This window comes from Entelurus aequoreus, linkage group LG11 (assembly GCF_033978785.1).
Source record: "Entelurus aequoreus isolate RoL-2023_Sb linkage group LG11, RoL_Eaeq_v1.1, whole genome shotgun sequence".
Classification (NCBI taxonomy): domain Eukaryota; kingdom Metazoa; phylum Chordata; class Actinopteri; order Syngnathiformes; family Syngnathidae; genus Entelurus; species Entelurus aequoreus.
The window spans coordinates 54,771,471-54,795,325 of NC_084741.1; positions in this window are offsets into that span (position 1 = coordinate 54,771,471).

Here is a 23,855-nt window from a genome sequence, read left to right on the forward strand (position 1 = left end):
AGGTATTAAAAAAATAAAAACATGGTCAAAATATTTCATTGTGTGTGTGTGTGTGTAAAAGTAGTTTTTATCACATTTAATAATACAGCGATAATAATGATAACGTGATGATTCGGGACACGATCATTTTTCTAGTACCGGTATACCGAAAAAGCCTGCCTCCAATTAGTTTGATTGTGTGCGTGTGTGTGTGTGTGTGTGTGTGTACCTTGTTGTAAGATAAGTTATGTTGTGTGTCTAGTCTAGTATATTTTCCAATTTGCACATTGCTCCTGCTTGTCAGACTGTGGCTTCCCGACACTTGCTGCCATCGTGGTCCCTCCTTTATGATTGCTGTTTTGCCATATACGCATGTGTGTGGGCAAGACCACACATATCATTTACATGCACGGAGTGAGGGTTTGACCATGCCGAGCAGTAAACAGACAGCAATTGTGACAACCTGCACTGTACCTAATCAGTGGTTCAGGAAACTGAATGATGTATGTTGTCAGTCAAAAGTGTTTTTACAACGTGACCTATTTAGTTTAAAATACTACTGCCAAAATGCATGTGATGCATGTTTGGTAGACTGCTGATATGTTAAACATTGACTGAAATGTCAAATGTAAAGAGTTTGGTACTGGGTGTGAAAAGTGCAGCTCTTACATTGTCATGCATACAAAAGGCACATATTTTCTTTAACGTGACAATAACATTACAGACGTTATCACAGTAAATCACTTCTGTTACTGAACTATGCCAACTATCACAGTTATGGTTGTGACAGGGGTGATTAGAAAGTGCTTCAACTTTGAATATATAATTAATCCATGCACTTTCTACACAACAAAGCCTTGAACTGGTTGCCAGTCAATCACAGTGCACATTGACAGGCAACCATTTACACTCACTTTCACACGGTCACTGAGTGGGGACCGATCCAAAGCTGGCTTGTAGGAAGTCAGCAGAGTGGACAACTTTGAAGGTTTGAGAGTAATAGCCAATTTGCAACTCTTTAGCAAAAAATGCAAAAGTACTAAATGATGATGTTGACAGATGAGACGGCAGCAAGCCAGCTAAATGTTGATTATCAAAGCATTTTACTTTCTCTTAGCACCTCACTACCTCATTTCACAGGTCATGGTATAAGTAAAGCACACAAAGGTCAGACAAAAGTTCCTTCCGTGAACTTGCGACCCGGTTGTGACCCAACGCACTCCGATTGATCAGGGCAGTGTTTCTGCAGAGGTCTTAGGGGTCATTTACTCTTCAAAGAATTCAGAAAGTCCCCGACGGCCATGTGCACTATCAGACGATTGTTCATAGAAGTCCTGCTGACTAAGTCCAATCACGTCTGTCATAGACTAAAACAAGTTCAAACAAAACACCAACATTTGAAATAAATACATTTTAAAAACGTGACCTTTCTTGAGGAAGTAAACATTTTCAGAACCTTTGTAAGAGCTGACTGACATTCCATGAGTGTTAAAAAAAATGTCATTTACATATTGTAGATAAATGTCATACACATTGACAGCATTACAGAATATTTGGAGCTTCCCTGGTGTTTCAGCCTGACAAATCTGCAGAGGCCGCAACTTGACCTTTTGACTGTGCAGAGCCTTATGGGTAATGATGATACTGATGGTCTGACAACCATCTAGCCCAGTGGCCATCTGGAGCAGCTGTCATGGGGGCTGATTGAGAAGGAGACCAACCACCGGCCAAGAATTGATTTTTGCCAGGAGCCTCACCCCCCACCACCACCTCACAGGCTGAATCCAGTTGCATCCTTTAGCATTGCACTCACCCTGAACTTTGACCTCACTGAGAGTTGATCTAGAGGTCATTGTCATTGTGCCTTCTTGTCCAGTTTCAAAGGAGGTCCACTGTAACATAGTTGTGAAATTACACAATATAGACTTACTGTATCTGGGTGCTGGGAAAACAATCCTTGAATGATACAAAAACTAAAATAATTTATATCAAAGGCTCCAGCACCCCCCGCAACCCCAAAAAAAGAACAAGCGGTAGAAAATGGATGGATGGATGGGTTCCCATTACAAATACGGTGGTATCTCCGTTTTCATACCGTATCCCGATTTTTTGCCAAAAAATGTTTGCCAAAAATATGTCTTAGTTTTTTATACAATGTCACGGTTTTAGTACAATCAAGCACATGCGCAATAGTAAGCAGTATGATAACCATATGTTTGGCATTAGTTTCCATCAAAAACCAAATCCATAGGGTACGGAAAACTGAGGTACCTGTAACGGTACAATGGAGAAAGAGACGGCAGGGAAACAGGGACGTCGTTTAGCTTGAAGCGTATGTATTAATACAAAATAATGATGTGTGTAATTATACCAAATGTGTGATGTAAATGTGAAGCCATTATCTGTTGAGTGTTAATAAGTTAATAAGTGTTGAAGGTGCGTGTTGAGATAGATGTGGAAGTCCAGAAAGGAGGTCCGGGTACAGGCAAGTAGTCAGGGACTGGAGCGAGGCGTTGTTGTCCGGGGGCAGGCGAAAGGTGGAAATCCAGGGAGGCAGCAGGAAGTCCAGAGGGAATCACAGCTTCAAATCAGGGAATGATGCGGAGCTGCTGGATGACGACACAGGCATACTTGCCAACCTTGAGACCTCCGAATTCGGGAGATTGGGGGGGGGGATGGGCGGGGGCGGGGTTAAGGGGGAGGAGTATATGTATAGCTAGAATTCACTGAAATTCAAGTATTTCTTTTATATATATATATATATATATATATATATATATATATATATATATATATATATATATATATATAATACAATAAATACTTGACTTTCAGTGAATTTCACTGAAATTCAAGTATTTCTTTTATATATATATATATATATATATATATATATATATTTATTTATTTTATTATATATATATATATATATATATATATATATATATATATATATATATAAATACTTGAATTTCAGTGTTCATTTATTTACACATATACACACACATAAAAGTCTGTTGGCAAGTATGGACACAGGACAAGACACGTTGAGTACAAAGGAGGGGAAACACAAAGAGCGAGGAAGCACATAGGCGTGGAAAGCTAGATACGTGTGAGGCTTACTGTACTGGTACAAGTAGCTACGTTCTGGCACTGGAACGCAGGACACGCTGCCTTAAGAAGGGAGTGGATTCCTCATCAGCGTCAGGTGTGTTGATTCCAGATAGCAGGAGAGGAACGCCTGTGGGCCTGTCCAGCGGTGCACTCAGAGGAGCGCACAGCTGAATGTGCGGCGGCTGGTGCTTGAGCCGTAACGGTACCTTTTTTTTTCTTTTACATTTTGCTGTATCTTTAAAAAATACTCTACTAGCACTTACTGACAGAGAACATTTTGATTATCCATCATGACCCAAATATGCCATCATTTCGGGTCTATAAGTCACTACTTTTTCCCTACGCTTTAAACCCTGTGCAATATACAATGCTGTGGCTAATTCATAGATTTTTCCAGGTTCACAAGCTTAACATGCTGCCTATAAATGTAGCATTGTCACATCAGACCAATGGAATTGTTCACATAAAATCAAATGCTCTCATGCAGCCATTTAGCTCATTATGGACTCATCATGGACAAGAAACGACAAAATGCACACGACACAGCCCCAAAGCCAAAGACCATCAAGAAAAATGAAAATAGCCACCGCACGGAATGGAAATCCACCACCCATTACTGGCCCCAAAAGAAGCAGTAGAAGAAGAATGAGGAAGGACTTCTCCAGTAGACTCCTGTATGCCAATTTACAGCCATTGTCTTTGGTTAAATTTGTGAATGAACACAGGTGTCTTTGTAAATGTTTCAATGTGTACACCTGCGGCCAATAGACTTGTGCGGCCAATATGTATATAAAATAAAAGTTGTCCAAATATTAGGTGGGTGCAACTTATATTTAGGTGCGCTCTATAGCCGGGAAATTATGGTAACACAGCCACGCAGTTACAATACTCTGACCTCTGAAACATCTTGTCCTCTCACAGGAATGGTCTCTTATGTCTGCGGAATAACATGGAGGTTGTAACCGTGTACACCCCTTCAAACCTTCAATGCCCCCCCTCCTGAATACACCTACGCAACACCTCTGCTGACGTATAGTGAGCCGCATAATCCGACAGGCTTGGAGAATGACTGATAGCTATTGTTGTGTTGGGAAGCTTTTGTCACCTGACAAAGAGCTCTGGCTTTGGCCCTCATCCCTCTGCACCATCCTCTTCCTCACTCTCTCTCTGGGGGATATGGAAGGAGCCTCAGTGCCACATCATGATGACTGATGGGGGTCTCAGTGATGGGTGAGGAGAAGAATAATTGTTGTGGTAGTAGTACACACATTGGGCAGCTCTATCACAAACATGCATGAAGGTTTGTGGAATTAGGGTGGTGATGTGCTTAGTGTGTTTCCTGTAAAAATATGGGAAATAATTAAATCTCCTATACAAACCGTCTTTATTAACACTTTGAAAAATATAGTGGCATCACGGAGGAGGTTCTAACCAGCTACCAGCCCATTTCTGCCACTGTGACACTTATTTTTGCTCATTTTGCTTGTTTATTGTCACGATAATGAAGTCACCGTGTTGGTGTCACCAGGAAAAATCGAGCATTTTGGCTCGATTCAACTGCTAATGTATGCAAAACCTACTTTTCCTCTCCCATCAATCCAGAAAACCAGCCGTTTGCCATCAAAATGGCTTTTAATTAGGTGAACTGGAAACACAAAGCCAAGGACAGAGCTGATAGTTCATAGGATTCGGCATCCCATACACGCACGTCGATGTTTCTGTGATGAACAAATACGAGCAAGCGATAATATATTTTAGGGGGTTTTTTTTGGTGACAGAAAGGATTTCAAGGTAACGAGTGGGAGTGACTGAACACTTGTGACAACCTTGAAGCATTATAAATGTTAGGACAATACAAACTGGCACGCTGAATGGTTTATATTTGTGTCTTCTTTTTCAGGGCGAAGACACATTTTTTTTGTCCTTTCCTTTTATACTCGCACTTATTCACTCCTTTCTTGTATGCATGCCATTTATCTCAATGGCCTCTCGGTGCACTGTGGGAATAGCAGCGGCACTTGCGCCATGTGCGAGACAAAGAGAAAGGTCTGTTTCGACACCATCAATCCCACACAGTGATGAGTGAGAGATAGTCACCATCTGTGGATGTGTTTCTTAGCCTAAAACTAAAAGTGTACCCATGCAGTAAAAGTTAGTGTGAAAGCCTCAATGTGGCATTGGCAGGGGTTTTTTTGGACTTAACTCCCACTTTATTCTATGTCATCTCGTTGTGTTTTTCGCAGTAGGCAGGCAAATGCCGCATTGTGTTTGTAGCGGCCCACTTGGATTAATGACACAAGATGCAGAGAGCTTCGACCGGTGCAACTTTAATTCTCTCCTCCTTTTCTCCTCACATTTTTGACACCGCCAAAACTATGAAGATGGACAGAAAACACAAATACCATATTGCCACAAACAATGCATAAATCATGTTTAAAATTATAAATAAATATTTTTAGTAAACTTAAATAATGAATTTTCACATGAATTAAGCTTTTTAACCATTACAAGTTTCAGCTCTTATGTAAATACAAATAATGGCATTTTCCCGTTTGTTTTAAATGAAATTAACCACTTGTTTTAAATAAATAAACCATTAGTCTCCTCCTACTTCCTTCCGCTTCCAAGGGCGCTAAGTTTGCTCAGCTTGTTAGCCTATCTTCTACACACAGCTCTCGTAGTGACTCTCCTTAAATGTGACATATAAACAACACAAACACAAGGCACAATAAAATAACCTCTCACAAATGTTCACACAGAATATGACAAATGTATCTTTGTCAGCATGTTTTTACCGGTCCTGGAGTAACGTGAGCATGCTGTTGATGTGACGGGAGCAGGAGGTCAAGCGTCAGAAATAAAGGAAGTAACAGAATAAGAGTGAGCTCTTCAAAATATAGGCACAAAAAAAAAAACCTGTAAAGTGACAGAACTGCATTTTTCTCATGAACAAAATTTGCTGCCAACTTACTTACTCCGTGCCGCCTAGCCGCCATGTTTTTCTCTGTTTCCCCCCCATGTTTCCCTTCTCCCTCATTCCCTGTTCCTGGCTCAGCACAGCAGCCATTAGCTTTACAAATCCAGCCTTTGATCTCTGATTTGGGCGGGTGCCTGGGAGAGGAAGGGTATTGGCTGCACGCATGTGCGAATGCATGTGCGAATGCATGTGCACGCTCATGCACGTGTGTAGCTTTCTATGTAGGCCATTGGAGGGTTAGCTGGCACTGCAGAGAAGGAGGGTTCACGACCGGTCCACTTCTGCTGAGGTATTACAGTGGGAGTTGATTTCCAGGGAAGAGACCGTGATGATAATGCAAGTTCATTTGCATTTGCACCGAGCGAATAAGCCGCCTAATGGTTTAAATATAACCCACTTACCTCTCATTCCAAACACCAACCCTCCACGCCCCCATCCTACCTTACATCACCCTGCAGGGACCCTTGTCCTGTCTTCTCCTTGTCTCATTGCTTCTGAAAAATATCTTTTGCATGGTCGTGCGGGCTATAGTAATAGTAGCAAAATGATAACAACCACGTCTCCTTGAAAGCTCTGTGCAACTAGGGAACACGACCATCTCATGTGTTGGCCTTGCAGTTGACTTGTCATTGTGTTCAATATCTCCCTACTTGAGTACATAAACGATTCCACTTTCTACAAGATCCTGGGTCTGTGCAGGAATTAAATATATTCATCCTGTAGGAAATGCATGCAGCCACATTGTTTCTTTCAGTTAATCTTAAAAGTGAAGACATACCTGTTGAGACTTGCATTTCAAAGTACAGGACAATTCCTGGGAAATGTGGTGAAAATAATAATAATAATAATAATAATGGTAACACTTTAGTATGGGGAACATATTCACCATTAATTAGTTGCTTATTAAAGTAACAAATACTTAATTTAGTTATGTGGACACTGGGTTAACATATAAGGGTTAGGGTTAGGATTAGGGTTACTAATAAGCAATAAATCTGAGGTTATTGGGGGAAGACTCTTAGTTAATGGCTTACTGGTTGTATGATAAGGCCGTGCAGAATAATGCATTAATAAGTAATTAATAATGACTAATTAAGAGCCAATATGTTACTAATTTGCATGTTAATAGGTAACTAATTAATGGTGAATATGTGTTCCCCATATTAAAGTTTTACCATAATAATAATAATAATACTAATAATAATTAGCTTTATTGTCTCCAAGGAGAAATTTGTCTTGGACATCAAGACACAACGTTTTACATACATACATACATACATACATACATACATACATACATACAGTTCATCCGACAATACAGTGACGACAATGAAAAGTGCACAGGCATATCAGTTGGTTATGAGATAACACATTACACTTCCCCCGTATTGCACACCTCCCGTATTGCACTATCCCAATATTGCACTCATTATTGCATCCGGTTATTACAGTAGTTTTCTGTTGTTAAGTGCTTTGATTGCCAGTGGGACAAAGGCAAATCTATAACGGTTGAGTTTGTATGTTGCTGTTCTGTACCGTTTACCCTTTGGCATCAACACAATTTCACTATGGAGTATGTGGTGTTAGTCACGGGTATTTTAAGACCCTGTTTCTTCAAGGTCTTGTCGAATATTTCTTGAAGGGAACAAGGGGGCTGCATGCCAATTATGTTACCAGCCCTCTTGATAAGGTTTTGAAGTTGGGTTTTGAGTTTGACAGATTTCCAAATCATGTGGAGATGCCATAACGTATGACAGATTCAATGTTTGCCTTATAAAACAACATCATGATATTGCTTGCCACACCGTGGACCCTGAGCCTCATTAGAAACTGCAGGCGCTGGTTAATACGGGAGCAAACAGATTCAACTTGGTTGGCCCAAATGTCTTCCCATCGCCTCCATGTGCAACCATCTCTCTACTGTTATTGATTTGATTGACTCACATAACATGCAACTTGCCACGCTGCTGTCACAAGCTAGTGTTGCCCCGAGTGATGTCGAGTAACAAGGATTGAATCAAACGGACCCGTATGTCACGGCGCAGACTCAAACCCGCTTTTCTCCGGCAGCTAGGTCTGCCAGCACCTTAGATGTGCCCTGCTCGCCCTGGGCGCATCACGCCCACGCGGCGACAAGGCTGCAGGCAATCTAAAATCAGTGAACCTGGGATTAATGAGAGGGAGCAGCATAAAGACCAGCGGACCCGAGGAACCTTTGCCGGAACGTAGCCTAACTTCCACAGTAAGCATCACGTCTATGGCTTCCCTCCCTCGTACTTGCTCGCCTTCTCTGTGTTCCTTCCTTGTGTCCCTAGTTGATGTCCCTTGTGTCTTCCACAGTGTCTTCCCCAATATTTCCTCCGAGTCCCTAAAGTCACGCACACTAAAATTAGTAGGTGTAAGTCTGAAGTAAACGCCACTTAACTCACGACCGCCACTACAGCGTGCTACATCAACCAGACAGCTCTCTAAGTGATCCGGTAATCCACAGACCAATATTAATCCACTCAAAAAAGTGAACATTTTCAATAATTACTGGGTCTTTTTTTTGTATAATACACACAAGACACAGACACATCTACGTAGATGGATGTCTGTGACAAAAACAAGAAAGTTTGATCATATTACGCCTATACTGGCTCACTTGCACTGGCTTCCTGTGCACTTAAGATGCGACTTTAAGGTTTTACTACTTACGTATAAAATATTACACGGTTTAGCTCCAGCCTATCTCGCCGATTGTATTGTACCATATGTCCCGACAAGAAATCTGCGTTCAAAGAACTCCGGCTTATTAGTGATTCCCAGAGCCAAAAAAAAGTCTGCGGGCTATAGAGCGTTTTCTATTCGGGCTCCAGTACTCTGGAATGCCCTCCCGGTAACAGTTAGAGATGCTACCTCAGTAGAAGCATTTAAGTCCCATCTTAAAACTCATTTGTATAATCTAGCCTTTAAATAGACCCCCCCTTTTTTTAGACCAGTTGATCTGCCGTTTCTTTTCTTCTCTCCTCTTCTCCCCTGTCCCTTGCGAGGGGGAGTTGCATAGGTCCGGTGGCCATGGATGAAGTGCTGGCTGTCCAGAGCCGGGACCCCGGGTGGACCACTAGCCTGTGCATCGGTTGGGGACATCTCTGCGCTGCTGACCCGTCTCCGCTCGGGATGGTTTCCTGTTGGCCCCGCTGTGGACTGGACTCCCGCTGATGTGTTGGATCCACTGTGGACTGGACTTTCACAATGTTATGTCAGACCCACTCGACATCCGTTGCTTTCGGTCTCCCCTAGAGGGGGGGGGGGTTACCCACATATGCGGTCCTCTCCAAGGTTTCTCATAGTCATTCACCGACGTCCCACTGGGGTGAGTTTTTCCTTGCCCGTATGTGGGCTCTGTACCGAGGATGTCGTTGTGGCTTGTACAGCCCTTTGAGACACTTGTGATTTAGGGCTATATAAATAAACATTGATTGATTGATTGATTGATGTCAACACTGGCTTCCGGTCCATCACTCAAATAGGTCCGTGTGCAACATAAACCAGAATAACAATCCCTGTTACAACATGCAATAACAAACTGATTTGGATTTTCATTACATATTTGATATGAGATTTCTTATTAAAGGTCTGTGAATGAACATAAATAAAAGTATAATTGTACTTTATTTTTTAATTTATTTTCTTACTATTTTAAATGTTATGATAGAGACACATGGTAGACAATGAATGGATTGATGTACTGAGTGTAATTGTAATGAACAGAAACACAGTGATGGATCTGTGTGATCTTTACTAGATGATGACATACCTACATTGCACCTTGCACATGCACACATAGTTGATTTGTTAGACCAAAAAAGCAGGTGTTGATAAAATACTTACCGGCTGTGAGAGGATATATCATGAGGTTGCTGGTGCACAACCTTTGTGCTAATAAAACTGCATTTGTTCACATCTTTATTAACACCAATGTGAGTGTAAATGTTGTCTGTGTATCTGTGTTGGCCCTGTGATGAGGTGACGACTATTCCAGGGTCTACCCCGCCTTCCAGTCACTCCCGCAACCCCGAGAGGGACAAACGGTAGGAAATGGATGGATGGATGGACATGTATTACCGATAAGCATCTCTTATCATTGTAAGAGTACAGATGAATACATATTTTATACATATTTGTATCGGTATCGATAAAATCCTAAGGATATATACATACCTATAGGTAGGTGAGTCTACTAATTACTAACAGGTGTGCAAAAAGGAGCTCAAGCCAGCGGTAAAGTGGCTTAGTACAAAGACCGAGAGGAAGTGGAATGAAAAATAAAAGCACTGGAAAATAACTATAACAAAAGAAACAGCACGCACAAATTCAACCTGTCCTGATCATTCGTGACAGAATTGAGGTTCAATGACATTTTACAGGGACTTTTCGTCAGAATTCCATGCACACCTTTTAAAAAAAAAGTTTGGTCTAGTCCAATTGTTCCACACCAAACTCTTGTTTTGTGCACAGGGTCATGCAGGGACAAAAAAGGAACCAACCTCAAACTGTGTACTATAAATATTTGGTAATTAAGACGGAACAAAATGATCTAACTGAGCCCTTGATTGATTGATTGGATAAAGAAGTATGTGCCAGTAATTTTGATCTTGTGTCTCTGCATAAAATTTAGTGTGAGCTCATCTCGCCATCTGTCTACTTGCCCATCAAGCTAGCCTTCAATCCTCGGTTCCAACCCTCTACTAAGAGGTAATGAATGGTTTCCCCCTCGGTGGAAAATTCACCTGTTTCTGCTTCAGCCTTCTTCCACTGCATTAAGTGGGGATTTATGGAGGCGGCTTCCTATTGAACAAAACCATTTGTCTTCCAGTTTGGTTCAACAGCACACTTTATTCCCTGCAGATTTAAGGATAGAGGGCTGGGGGTGGGATGTAGGGGGGCAACACCATTAGGAGCCTCGGCCCTCCCAATTTCTCTCAAACACTGGGAAGGCAAACAGCCCTGAGCTGTCGGCTCCTAAAGAGACCTTTTGAATACGTCGATGCCTAATGGATAAGTGGAGCGCTAACACATGCGGTACGACGTCCATTTTTGCCTCTTCTACATGCACGGATCTGCTGGATTTCAAATGGGACTTCAAGTGAGAGCCACCTAAGAATAGGAATGTATATATGGTGTCATTCAAGTCCTCAACTGACTCAGGATCTGTAATCTTGCAGATTTGGTCCAATTTGGTACTTATTGAAGCTTTCAACTACTTATTTCATATTGTAATTTTTTTACATTTCCATTTAAGAAGTATTTAGGATAGTCCTTTTTAGCACCATTTGTAATAATGCTATTTAGGATGCCCCATGTTGCTCTCATATTGTTTTTGTTGTGGTCTAATAATTGACTGTAATATTATTTTCTACATGTTCGTAGTATGCCAGTTAGCTTGTTCTTATAGGTTTTTGTACTTGTTTTCTGCTTCTGTAGATTTTTGTGTTATAAATGTTCTATATAGTGTATTCCTCTTTTTGCAAGCATTTCTCAGACCATTTGTCATCTATGGTTGATTTTTATTTTGCTTCTTACTAAGTTGTTTCAATGGACAGTGTTTGTCATTAAGCATCTCGAAGGTATTACAAAAAAAATACCATATGCATCATCTACATCATTTTCACTGTAGACATTGTCCCAGCTCTGTTTTCTCAGATCATTTTTGAGAGCTGTCATACTTTGTTCTGTACATGTTCTTCGAAAAGTCTTTTCGTCATCCATGTTCCTCTTCTTGTAGTTTCCGTCGTAGATTATGAAGACCGGCAGATTATCACTGATGTCGGATATTAGCAGGCCACTTGTGGTATTGTTATCAAAATCATTGGTAAAATTAGTATCAATAAGTGTTGCGCTGTGTCCTGAGGTCTGAATCTATTACCAAACTCTTGGTAACACTTTAGTATGGGGAACATATTGTAAGTAACAAAGACTTAATTTAGAGTTATGTGGACACTAGGGGAACAAATTTTAAGTAACAAAGACTTAATTCAGAGTTATTTGGTTAGGGTTAGGGTTAGGGTTAGTAATAGTGGTTGTATAATAAGGCCATGCAGAATAAGGCATTAATAAGTACTTAATAATGACTAATTAAGAGCCAATATGTTACTAATTAGCATGTTAATAAGTAACTAATTAATGGTGAATATGTTCCCCATAGGCAGCACGGTGAGAGAGGGGTTAGTGTTTCTGCCTCACAATACGAAGGTCCTGGGTTCGATTCTGCGCACGGGATCTTTATGTGTGGAGTTTGCATGTTCTCCCCTTGACTGCGTGGGTTCCCTCCGGGTACTCCAGCTTCCTCCCACCTCCAAAGACATGCACCTGGGAATAGGTTGATTGGCAACACTAAATCGGCCCGAGTGTGTGAATGTGAGTGTGAATGTTGTCTGTCTATCTGTGGCGACCTGTCCCCGGGGTGTACCCCACCTTCCGCCCGATTGCAGCTGAGATAGGCTCCAGCACCCCCCGCGACCCCGAAAGGGATAAGCGGTAGAAAATGGATGGATGGATGTTCGCCATACTAAAGTGTTACCAAACTCTTTATTGAAACACAGCCTGCATGCGGGAAACTCTTTTTAATATCATGTCCTATACAACTGGGATTTTTTTTATTTTTTTTATTTATGCCGTGGCAGCATATTTGGTAGAATCTTTAAACTGCCAATTACTGTGTCATATGTAGCTGCATTAGCGTCTCATTACTTTGGTGATAGGGAGAAGATTCCTTAATGCCTCTTGACAGGCCATGATGTAATTACACAGTGTTTGTTGCGAGTCAACATGATAATTTGTGTTTCCAAGGGATCTGTCATCCGCCCGGGACGCTGGGCGCATAAATGATTCTACCCCTCATAAATGTCCTGATTGAAAAACAAGCTGTTACCCAAACCAACTCCACTATCCCTGCCATGGCGGAAACTCACGGCTCATAAAAAAATGTACCCGTACCAAAAAAAAAAAGCAGAAATCCAGGTGAAAAGTATTCAGGACTGCAGGGGAGCGCACCTATCATCCCTCTCTCTCTTGGCGTGCGTCTGAGCATCCGCGATAGGGACGTGAAGAGTGTTTAGTGTACACGTTAGACTATTTCGCTATTCCCCTGAGGCTGCCATTGTCAAATGTATCCATTCCCACCCTCTGAGCTCGACCTAAGGAGAATACGCAGCATCTGCATGGGGGCTGCAGAGTTTCTGTGCACGACGGAGGGTGTGTGTGCTTGTTGTTTTTTCTCTGTGTGTTTTGGAAGCGTTTTTTTGTGTGTGTTGACTATCTGTTTTGTGATCTGTGAGGTATATTAAAGACAGAGCGAGGTCTTCCTGTGTTGCCGCCGGCTCTGCTGCACCCCTCCTGCGTTCTGACTGTGACCCCAGCCTCAGGGTGTGTTTTCATTCTCTTTGTACACACTCCCTAAGATGTTCTCACAAGCCACCTTTTTCCTCTTTTCTCCTCCTTCTCCCTCCTTCTCTCTTCGTGGGTTCCTTGCAGAACAAAAGCACACATACTGAGGATATTACCCTTGATTTGTCTCACCTCCCATACTTCCTTCTTTCCTAACTCTTTCCACATAAATGCTGCCCCATGTCCTTTTTTTTTTTTTTTTTTTGTATTTATCTTTTACGTGATGCTTTGCGATCAATAAGGACTTTGGTTGAAGACTTAGACTACAGGTTGTTGATGTTGGAATGCTAAACATGTAAAACTGTAGCGATGTTTTGAAAACTTGGAATCACCGGAGAGACAAACATCTGAATGTGTTTTGCAGAGTTCCCAGCTGCGTACTGTACATGTATCAGACGTTATTGCCTTTTAAATTCTACCTTTGATCTCTCTGTAGCTTTTAATATCACATTTCCAGAGTCTTGCGCTAGAATCGACCAGACTGCAGTGATATGAATATTCATATCTTTATAGACCTGCTTTAAAACTAGCACTGCATCCTCCCATAGCTTCTGTCTGTATATAAGTGATGAAACAATCTAAAAACATTTTTTTTGCCTTATTTTTTTATTATTATTTATTATTATGATTATTTATTATAAAAAACCTGCTCAGTGGCCTTGTGGTGGAGTGTCCGCCCTGAGATCGGTAGGTCGTGAGTTCAAACCCCGGCCAAGTCATACCAAAGACTATAAAAATGGGACCCATTACCTCCCTGCTTGGGTTGGAATTGGGGGTTAAATCACCAAAATGATTCCCAAGCGTGGCCACCTCTGCTGCTCACTGCTCCCCTCACCTCCCAGGGGGTGGAACAAGGGGATGGGTCAAATGCAGAGGGTAATTTCACCACACCTAGTGTGTGTGTGACTATCAGTGGTATTTTAACTTTAACTTTAACTTTTTGAGCCACTTATGACTTCTGTTTTAGTGCATTCATCGGTGATGTACGATACCACTCGTTTATTTTTTGATCCAATACCCAATGAATATCAGGCTGGTATCAGCCATACCGATCTGATACCAATACTTTCTGCAAATATACCTAATGTGTCTGGTAAAATGTAAAAATGTATTTCAATATAAAATCACAGGGCAGAACAAATGATGGTGATATTCTGTACAGAATGCGTTATCTATTTTTAACTTTGTATGCAAAGTCTCCAAATGGCCTACAATACAATGATGAATACACTTGCTGTTTTACAATACTGAGTGACTCTTTAATTGCCAGTAAAATAAACAAATGACAGACTAAATGACTGAGCAAAGCACAGAATGCCGCTGCGCTTGCGCATTACTTACTTACCTAGGCGGAAGAAAAAGTAGTTCCCACCAATTGCGTTTCATTTAGACAATATCTTAATGATTTAGTTACTTTACTTTGTGTTTGAGTTTGAGTTTATTTCGAACATGCATACAATTACAACATGATACATCACAATTTCCATTTTCTCTCTTCAACATGTTGGTAAAAGAGTAGGAAGATTAATCCTTCTACTTTTCCATAACATAGCAATTTCTAACACTTTTGATCATATCTTGTTCTCAATTTATTCACAATATACTCCATAAGTAATAACATAGGAAAATAAATGAGTCAATAATACTTTGTGAAGTAAGTTGTACAGTATTTCATATGGTGATTGTCAATAACTTCAGAATGTTTATCATGTTTTTTCTTCTTTGTACTTTGTAAACACTTTGAGTTTGAACCGTTTCTTAAAATGGATCATATTAGTACACTGTTTGAGTTCTTTACTTAATCCCGCCTTCTGCCCGAATGCAGCTGGAATAGGCTCCAGCACCCCCCGTAACCCTGAGAGGGACAAGGGGTAGAAAATGGATGGATTAATGAATATACTCAGGGTTTTAAGTGTTGTACGTGCATACAAATATTTTAAAATACATTTTTCCCTGAGGTTATATTTCTCCTCTTTTGTTGAAAATGATTGTACGTTCTTAGGTAGCAAGCTATAGTTTGATTAATTTCTGTTTTCAAAGTCACTATATCGTGGAATTTCAATATTTTCGATTAAAAAAATTGTTGTATATTTTTGATATGAGATTTCCATTTAATTTTATTATCAATCATTATACCTAGAAATGTAATTTCAGTTATTCTTTTAATTTCTATTCTGTCTATTTGTATTTGTGTTTGACTTTCCCTTCTACTGTTACCGAATAACATTATTTTAGTTTTACTGAGGTTTAAGGATAGTCTGTTTTCTCACACCATCAAGTCGGAGCATTCTGACCACCCCTTAGTTTGTTTCCAAGATGGCGGCTCTGGATGTAAACAATGATATTTGCTTATGCAGTATCCATTATTAGCACTTCTGATTAGTTTTTGCACAGTAAATCAGCCATATACAATGTATTGTTGTATGTTTACATATGGTAACATCACTGTAGTGTAAACTACATTTATTTGATGTGGTATATACATTCTATATTGCTGGCAATAGCGTCGGTGTTGTCTTCATCCAGCGTGTTTGAAGGTTGCAGAAAGAGTGCATAGTTTCCCATAAGTTGTTTATATTCAGACAAGGCAAACGCATTAATAGTTTTCGTGAATGTGGCCATCTTGATTTCCGACTTCGTAACTGGAACGCTCTCAACTCAACAGTGACGTCATTCCCAGCTTTGACTTCCAACTTCACAGGTAAATGGAACGCAGCATAACACAAGACAACAAGAGCAATACAATAGAGGTGATTAGAATAATAAAATAACGGCATTTTTTTGTGAAAACTGATGAGGTAAAACTGTCACAACCCAATGTTACCAGTCACAATTTGTGTTTTGGTTAATATTTGCAGTTTAATGTTCTGCTTAGTCCTCAGGGCCCTTTCCTCTGTTTACTTTTCTTGTTGCCTTGGACACTGACTGGGCACACTTGTCTTCGGTTTATGATTAGTGGTTCCACCTGTTTCCTTAGTTAATCACTACCTTTTATTTTCTTTGGTCACCCAGCCTCAGTCGCTGCGTTTTTGGCAAGAATTTAAAGCACTCTTGTTTCTGCGCAGCCCTAATGTGCTGAGGCAGATTGTTCCATAATTTGGGGACAGAGCATTTTCTCGTTGTGAGTCTTGAGAGAGGGACAAATGAAATTACCACGTCCGACCGTGTTTGTTTTCTATGGCTGTTGCTTGTAAACGGGCTACAAAAATGGTTAACTTTGGTCTCATTGGTCTCAGTACCAAAACTCCCTTTTGAGTCACCTACTCTCTTTGTTTCTGTGGGTGGAGGCAGGGCCGATAGCATATACACATGGAGAAGTTCAGCCCTAACGTAAGGTAAAGTAGTCGAAATGATCCGCATCACCCCTAAAATCTAATTACGTGTTCTTCATTCCATTTTTGGATTTCAAAAATTAGCTAATTACTTTTTGAGCTGTGTCGCTAACTAACCGACAGACAAACAAACCTTAGACTTAGACTTCCTTTATTGTCATTCAAATTTGAACTTTACTGTACAGATAATACATATGTATTTGCATTAGCTCGTTGTAGTGCAGGATAAAAGAGCAATAAGGTGCAGAGATAAATAGATTTACTGTACAGATAAGTATATTGCACTTTTGCATATGCATCCACGTTTATGAATGTATGTTATATTGTCTTTATATTCCAACGAGTTAATCCGTTTTTTGGGGAAATTGAGGGGATTATTATGATGCGTTCAAGAGTTCAATAGACCCCAGACAATTACACAACCTACTGGCGAAGGTAAAAAAATAGTATTTAATACCACACATAAGTTTCGAAAATGTATACCGTTGAGTACTAAATCTGATTCACAGGAATTGGTACCGTATTGGATCAATTGTGTAAGGTACACATCCCTGGCCTTGATTGACAGCTATGAAAGACAATAATTTTAGTTGGGAGAAATTACAGTTCTTAAAAAAGTTTAGTTGTGATGTATAAAGACATTTATTCGTTAAATCAGTTTTCTGTAAACACTTTTGATAACATTTGCCAGTCATTTGTGGTCTTTATATATTTTTGTTGGTTTAAAAAATTGCATTGATGGCCACTACAAACTGCACCTTGACTTATTTTGATTACAATTGCATAATTATAACATCATAGAAAAATACATGTTCAATAGGAAGAGGTAACATTTACTCTAGGTGTAAAAATTGTTTGGGGTCTCCTATATACAACTATTTAAAACGGTAACACATGCACCTGTTTCGGATTAGTCTTGAAAGTTTATGAGGTGTGAACACTGTGGAGGTCTTGTCAGGCCCAAAACGTGGTTAAAAAAATAACATTGTGGCATATGTTACTTTCCAAAGGTCAACTATTGTTCATTGTCAGAGAAGAATTGATTGAATCATCGGAAAATAACAACCGAAACCTTGTGGGCAAAGACGTTCCCAAATTTACTTTCTATAAATGGATGCCATCTCATTTCCTCCTTTTGCTCTGGTAATAATTACCGTGCCTGCTGCAGGGCATCTGTCACGAGAACTAAATATAGATTGTTTTCGGAGTTAGAGCAGTGTACAACAAGTAATAATACGGAAAGTTGATACGAGTGTTGGATGGAGAAAAGTAGTGAGTGCAGTTATATTTTTTCATTCTGAAGATATATTTATTGACTCGAGTACTAATGATTAAAGGTTGCCCAAAACATTGCAACCATTCAGGATAAGGGTTGGCTCTTGTGCAGCTAGTTTAATGCTAACAAACAATAAACCAGGGGTTCTTAACCTTTTTGACTTCCAGGCCTAACTTTTCCAGTGCAGAGGGGTATGGGCCCACTCAAATAATAACACTTACTCTTGATTTTAATTGTATTGAATAATTATATCTAACCTACTCACAATTTACAACCTCGTCAAATGATAAGAAACCATGTGCGAATCACAAAGATTAGTTTTAAGGCTTATGTCAGGCTCATTAATAATAATAATGATAATAATAACAATAATAATACATTTTACTTTCTAGGCACCCATGGACACAGTACAAAAACAAAAGAGTAAAATCGATTGGATAAAAACAACAACAACAAAGAAAGATAACATTTACAGTGAATAAGCAGTCAGGAATAGGCGTGTTTTGAGTCTGGACTTGAAGAAGGAAATTGAGTCCATTTTGAGAAGGTCTGGTGGTAGTTAAAGTTAAAAATAAAGTTAAGTGGGTTCCAAAGATGAGGAGCTGAGCGGCTGAAAGCTTGGGCCCCCATAGTGGACAGTCTATATAAGGGGACAGTGAGATGGACAGATTACGAAGATCTTAGGGAACGTGAGGGCGTGGCGACATGAAGCAGGTCAAAAAGATAGGTTATGGATAGTTTTGAAAGTGAGGAGAATTATTTTAAATTAGATACAGTGTTTGATGGGTAGCCAGTGGAGTTGCTGCAGAACTGGGGTGATGTGCTGGATTGAAGGGGTTCTGATGATTATCCAGGCAGCAGAGTTATGGAGAGGCTGAAGTTTGTCGAATGACTTGTGAGGGAGACCAAGCAGGATAGAGTTGCAGTAGTCCAGGCGAGAGATGACAAGGCTATGAACCGGTATAGCAGCACTATGTGGGGTAAGAGATGGGGGGAAGGCGATTCATATTGCGGAGATGAAAGTAAGCAGACCGGGTAATGTAGTTTATGTGGGCTTGAAAAGAGTGTGCTGACTCTTAACTTCGGAAGTGGATGAGGCGGAGGAATTAGTAAGATTAATGGACAAGCTGTTGGTTTTGGTTAGAATGGATTTGGTACCTACATGTAAGATTTCGGTTTTATTACTGTTGAGTTTGGAGGAAATTGGTTGAGAACCACTGCTTGAGTTCATTGACCTACTCAGTGGCTTAGTGGTTAGAGTGTCAACCCTGAGATCGGTAGGTTGTGAGTTTAAACCGAGTCATACCAAAGACTATAAAAATGAGACCCATTACCTCCCTGCTTCGCATTCAGTATCAAGGGTTGGAATTGGGGGTTAAATCACCAAAAAGGATTCCCGGGCGCGGCCACCGCTGCTGCCCACTGCTCCCCACTGCTCCCCTCACCTCCCAGGGGATGAACAAGGGGATGGGTCAAATGCAGAGGACAAATTTCATCACACCTAGTGTGTGTGTGTGACAATCATTGGTACTTTAACTTGAACTTAATTGACACAGTCTGTAAGGGAAGAGGGAGGAAGAGAAGCAGTGGGTTTGGTAGAGAAGTAGAGCTGGGTGTCATCCGCCTAACAGGGAAAAATGTATTTTAAATTTACGGAAAATATTGCCAAGAAGTAGAATGTAGATGATGAAGAGCAGGGGACCCAGGACAGAGCCCTGGGGCACACCAGAGGAAACAGGAGACAGAGGGAACTTGGATGGACAGAGTTGAACAAATTGATTGGGGTCAGAGAGATACGATCTAAACCAGTAAAGGTATGTGTTTGTGATGCCAAAACTGTGCAATCTATGGAGGATGGCAGTTTGTGAAATGGTATTAAAAGGCTGCAGTGAGAATCAGCTACCAGGAGGAGATTGTTTGTGATTTTTAAGAATGCTGTGCAGGGGTGGAAGCCATACTGGAATTGTTCACATAGGTTATTTAACAATGGGTGGGCGGAGTGAAGCTAGAAAAAGACCGTTTTTTTCAAGCTCCTACTGTCATGGATTTAAAAAATAAATATACTGCGGAACAAAGGACTCAAAAAAACTGATGAAAAATACATTTAACTACAATTACACAGTGCTAAAACTAGATACATTCTAAATAAATTAATAATAAACAATTTTAATATATGTTTCGTAAATCAGTGCATATTAAAACCCAGCGCGATCACTTTAGTCCTAATGTTTGCGCTTAAGAAACTTCTCTATGACTTTCACTCCAGACTTCTTCTTTGTTTGATGTTGTCATTACTGCTACACATCGCGGAAAAGTGTATTACAACTAAGTACCGCTGCGGCCCTCCAGAGAGCGCACTTAGCCGTACAATGGGACCCAGCCCTATGGTTAAGTCCATCCATCCATCCATCTTCTTCCGCTTATGCGAGGTCTGGTCGCAGGTGCAGCAGCCTAAGCAGAGAACCCCAGACTTCCCTCTCGCCAGCCACTTCGTCCAGCTCCTCCCATAGGATCCCGAGGCGTTCCTAGGCTAGCCAAGAGACATAGTCTAGGACTCTTTCTTCAGCTTGACGGCATCCCTCATCGCTGGTGTCCACCAGCGGTTTCTGGAATTACTACCACAACAGGCACTAACCACCTTGCGGCCACAGCTCGGATTGGCCGCATCGACAATAGAAGTACGGAATATGGTCCACTCGGATTCAATGTCCAGAGCCTCCCTCGTGACATGTTCAAAGTTCTTCCGCAGGTGGGAATTGAAACTCTCTCTGACGGGAGCCTCTGCCAGACATTCCCAGCAGACCCTCATAAAGCTTTTTCACCTGCCATGTCTGTCCGGCATTCTCCCCCACCATCAGAGCCAACTCACCACCAGATAGTGATCGGTAAAAAACCTCCGCCCATCTCTTCACCCGAGTGTCCAAAACATGAAACCACAAATCCAATGACACCACCGGAAAGTCGATAATCAAACTGCAGCCTAGGGTGTCCTGGTGCCAAGTGCACATATGTGTGAACATGATGTTTGTTATGGGCAATCTGTGACAAGCACAGAAGTCCAGTAACAAAACACCACTCGGGTTCAGATCTGTGCGGTCGTTCCTCCCAATCACGCCTCTCCAAGTTTCACTGGAGGGTCTCAATGTGAGCGTTGAAGTCACCCATCAGAACAAATGAATCAGCTGAGGGAGCTCTCTCCAGTACTCCCTCGAGGGAATCCAAAAAGGGTGGGTACTCTGAGCTGTTGTTCGGTGCGTAAGCACAAACAGCCCGTCACCTCTCACTGCGTGCAATGCCAGAGTGGAAGAGAGTCCAGCCCCTCTTTAGAGGACTGGTTCCAGAGCCCTTACTGTGCGCCGAAGTGAATCCGACTATATCTAGCCAGAACTTCTCCACCTCACGCACCAGCTCGGACTCATTCCCCCTCAGCGAGGTTATGTTCCACATCCCAAGAGCTAGCTTCTTTAGCCGAGGATCGGACCGCCAAGGGTCCTGCCTTCGGCGGCCGCCCAGCTCACACTGCACCGGACCTCTATACTCCCTCCTATGAGTGGTGCCCATTGGAGGGGGGAACCACATTACCTCTTCAGGCTGTACCCGGCCACCGGACGCTCGCCATCGAGCCCCATCGGGGGGCCCCGGTGACCTGCGTCCGGGCAAGGGAAATCTGAGTCCTCGTTTGTTCCATCCATCCATCTTCAACCGCTTAGCCGGAATCGGGTCGCGGGGACAACAGCTCCAGCAGAGACCCCCGGACTTCCCTCTACAGAGCAACATTTGCGACTTCCTCCTGGGGAATCCCGAAGCGTTCCCAGGCCAGAGAGGAGATGTAATCCCCCCATCTGGTCCTTGGCCTGCCGCGGGGTCTCCTCCCAGTGGGACGTGCAAGGAGGACCTCCCTAGGGAGACGCTCTTGAGGCATCCGCACGAGATGCCCGAACCACCTAAGCTGGCTCCTTTCCAAGCGAAGGAGCAGTGGCTCTTCTCCGAGTCTCTCTCGGGTGACTGAACTTCTCACCCTATCTCTAAGGGAGATGCCAGCCACCCTTCTGAGGAAACTCATTTCGGCCGCTTGTATCCGCGATCTTATTCTTTCGGTCATTACCCACACTTCATGACCATAGGTGAGAGTAGGAATGTAGATAGCTCGGTAGACCGAGAGCTTTGCCTTCTGGCTCACCTCTCGTTTCGTCACAACAGTGCGGCAGAGAGACTGCAATACTGCCCCAGCTGCTCCGATTCTCCGGCTGATTTCCTTCTCCATCTTTCCCTCACTCGTGAACAAGACCCCGAGATACTTAAACTCCTCCACCTGGGACAGAGTCTCGTCCCCTACTCGGACTGTACAAACCATCGGTTTCCTGCTGAGAACCATGGCCTCAGATTTGGAGATGCTGATCCTCATTCCAGCCGCTGAACACTCGGCTGCGAACCGATCCAGTGAGAGCTGAAGGTCACGAACCGAAGGTGCCATCAGGACCACATCATCTGCAAACAGCAGTGACGCAACCTTTAGCCCCCCGAGACGTATACCCTCTCCGCCATGGCCACAACTCTGCCTAGAAATCCTGTCCATGAAAATCACAAACAGGATAGGTGACAGAGCGCAGCCCTGGCGGAGACCAACCCCCACTGGAAACGGATCCGACTTACATCCAAGCACCCGGACACAACTCTCGCTTTGGTTGTACAGAGATTGGATGGCCCTCAGCAGGGTTCCCCTCACTCCGTACTCCCTTAGCACCTCCCACAAGATCTCCCGGGGGACCCGGTCATACGCCTTCTCCAAATCCACAAAGCACATGTAGACTGGATAGGCATACTCCCAGGCCTTCTCCAGGATTCCCGCAAGAGTAAAGAGTTGGTCAGTTATTCCACGACCAGGACGGAATCCACATGGCTCCTCTTTAATCTAAGGTTCGACTATCGGCTGGACCCTCTTTTCTAGTACCTTGGCGTAAACTTTCTCAGGGAGGCTGAGTAGTGTGATACCCCTGTAATTAGCACACACCCTCTGGTCCCCCTTTTTGAAAAGGGGAACCACCACCCCAGTCTGCCACTCCCTCGGCACTGTCCAAGACTTCCACGCAATGTTGAAAAGGCGTATCAACCAAGACAGCCCATCAACACCCAGAGCCTTCAGCATTTCTGGACGGATCTCGTCAACCCCCGGAGCTTTGCCACTGTGGAGTTGTCTAACTACCTTAGTGACTTCACTCCAAGAGATCGACGTCGATCCCCCATCATCCTCAGGCCCTGCTCCTATCAGGGAGGGTGTGTCTGATGTATTTGGGTTCAGGAGTTCCTCAAAGTGCTCTTTCCAACGCCCTACGACTTCCTCACTTGAAGTCAGCAAAGTCCCATCCTTGCCGTACACAGCTTGGATGGTTCCCTGCTTCCCCCTCCTGAGTTGCCGTATGGTCTTCCAGAACAGCTTTGGTGCCGCCCGATAGTCCTTCTCCATGGATTCCCCAAACTGCTCCCACACCCTCCGCTTAGCCTTGTCCACAGCCACGGCCGCTGCCCTTCGGGCCCGTCGGTACCTTGCAACTGCCTCCGGAGTCCCCTGGGATAACATACCCCGGTAGGACTCCTTCTTCAGTCGGACGGCTTCCCTGACCACCACTGTCCACCAGGGTGTTCGAGGGTTACCGCCCCTTGAGGCACCTAAGACCTTCTGGCCACAGCTCGCAGCTGCAGCTTTAGCAATAGAGGCTTTGAACATTGCCCATTCCTGTTCAATGTCCCC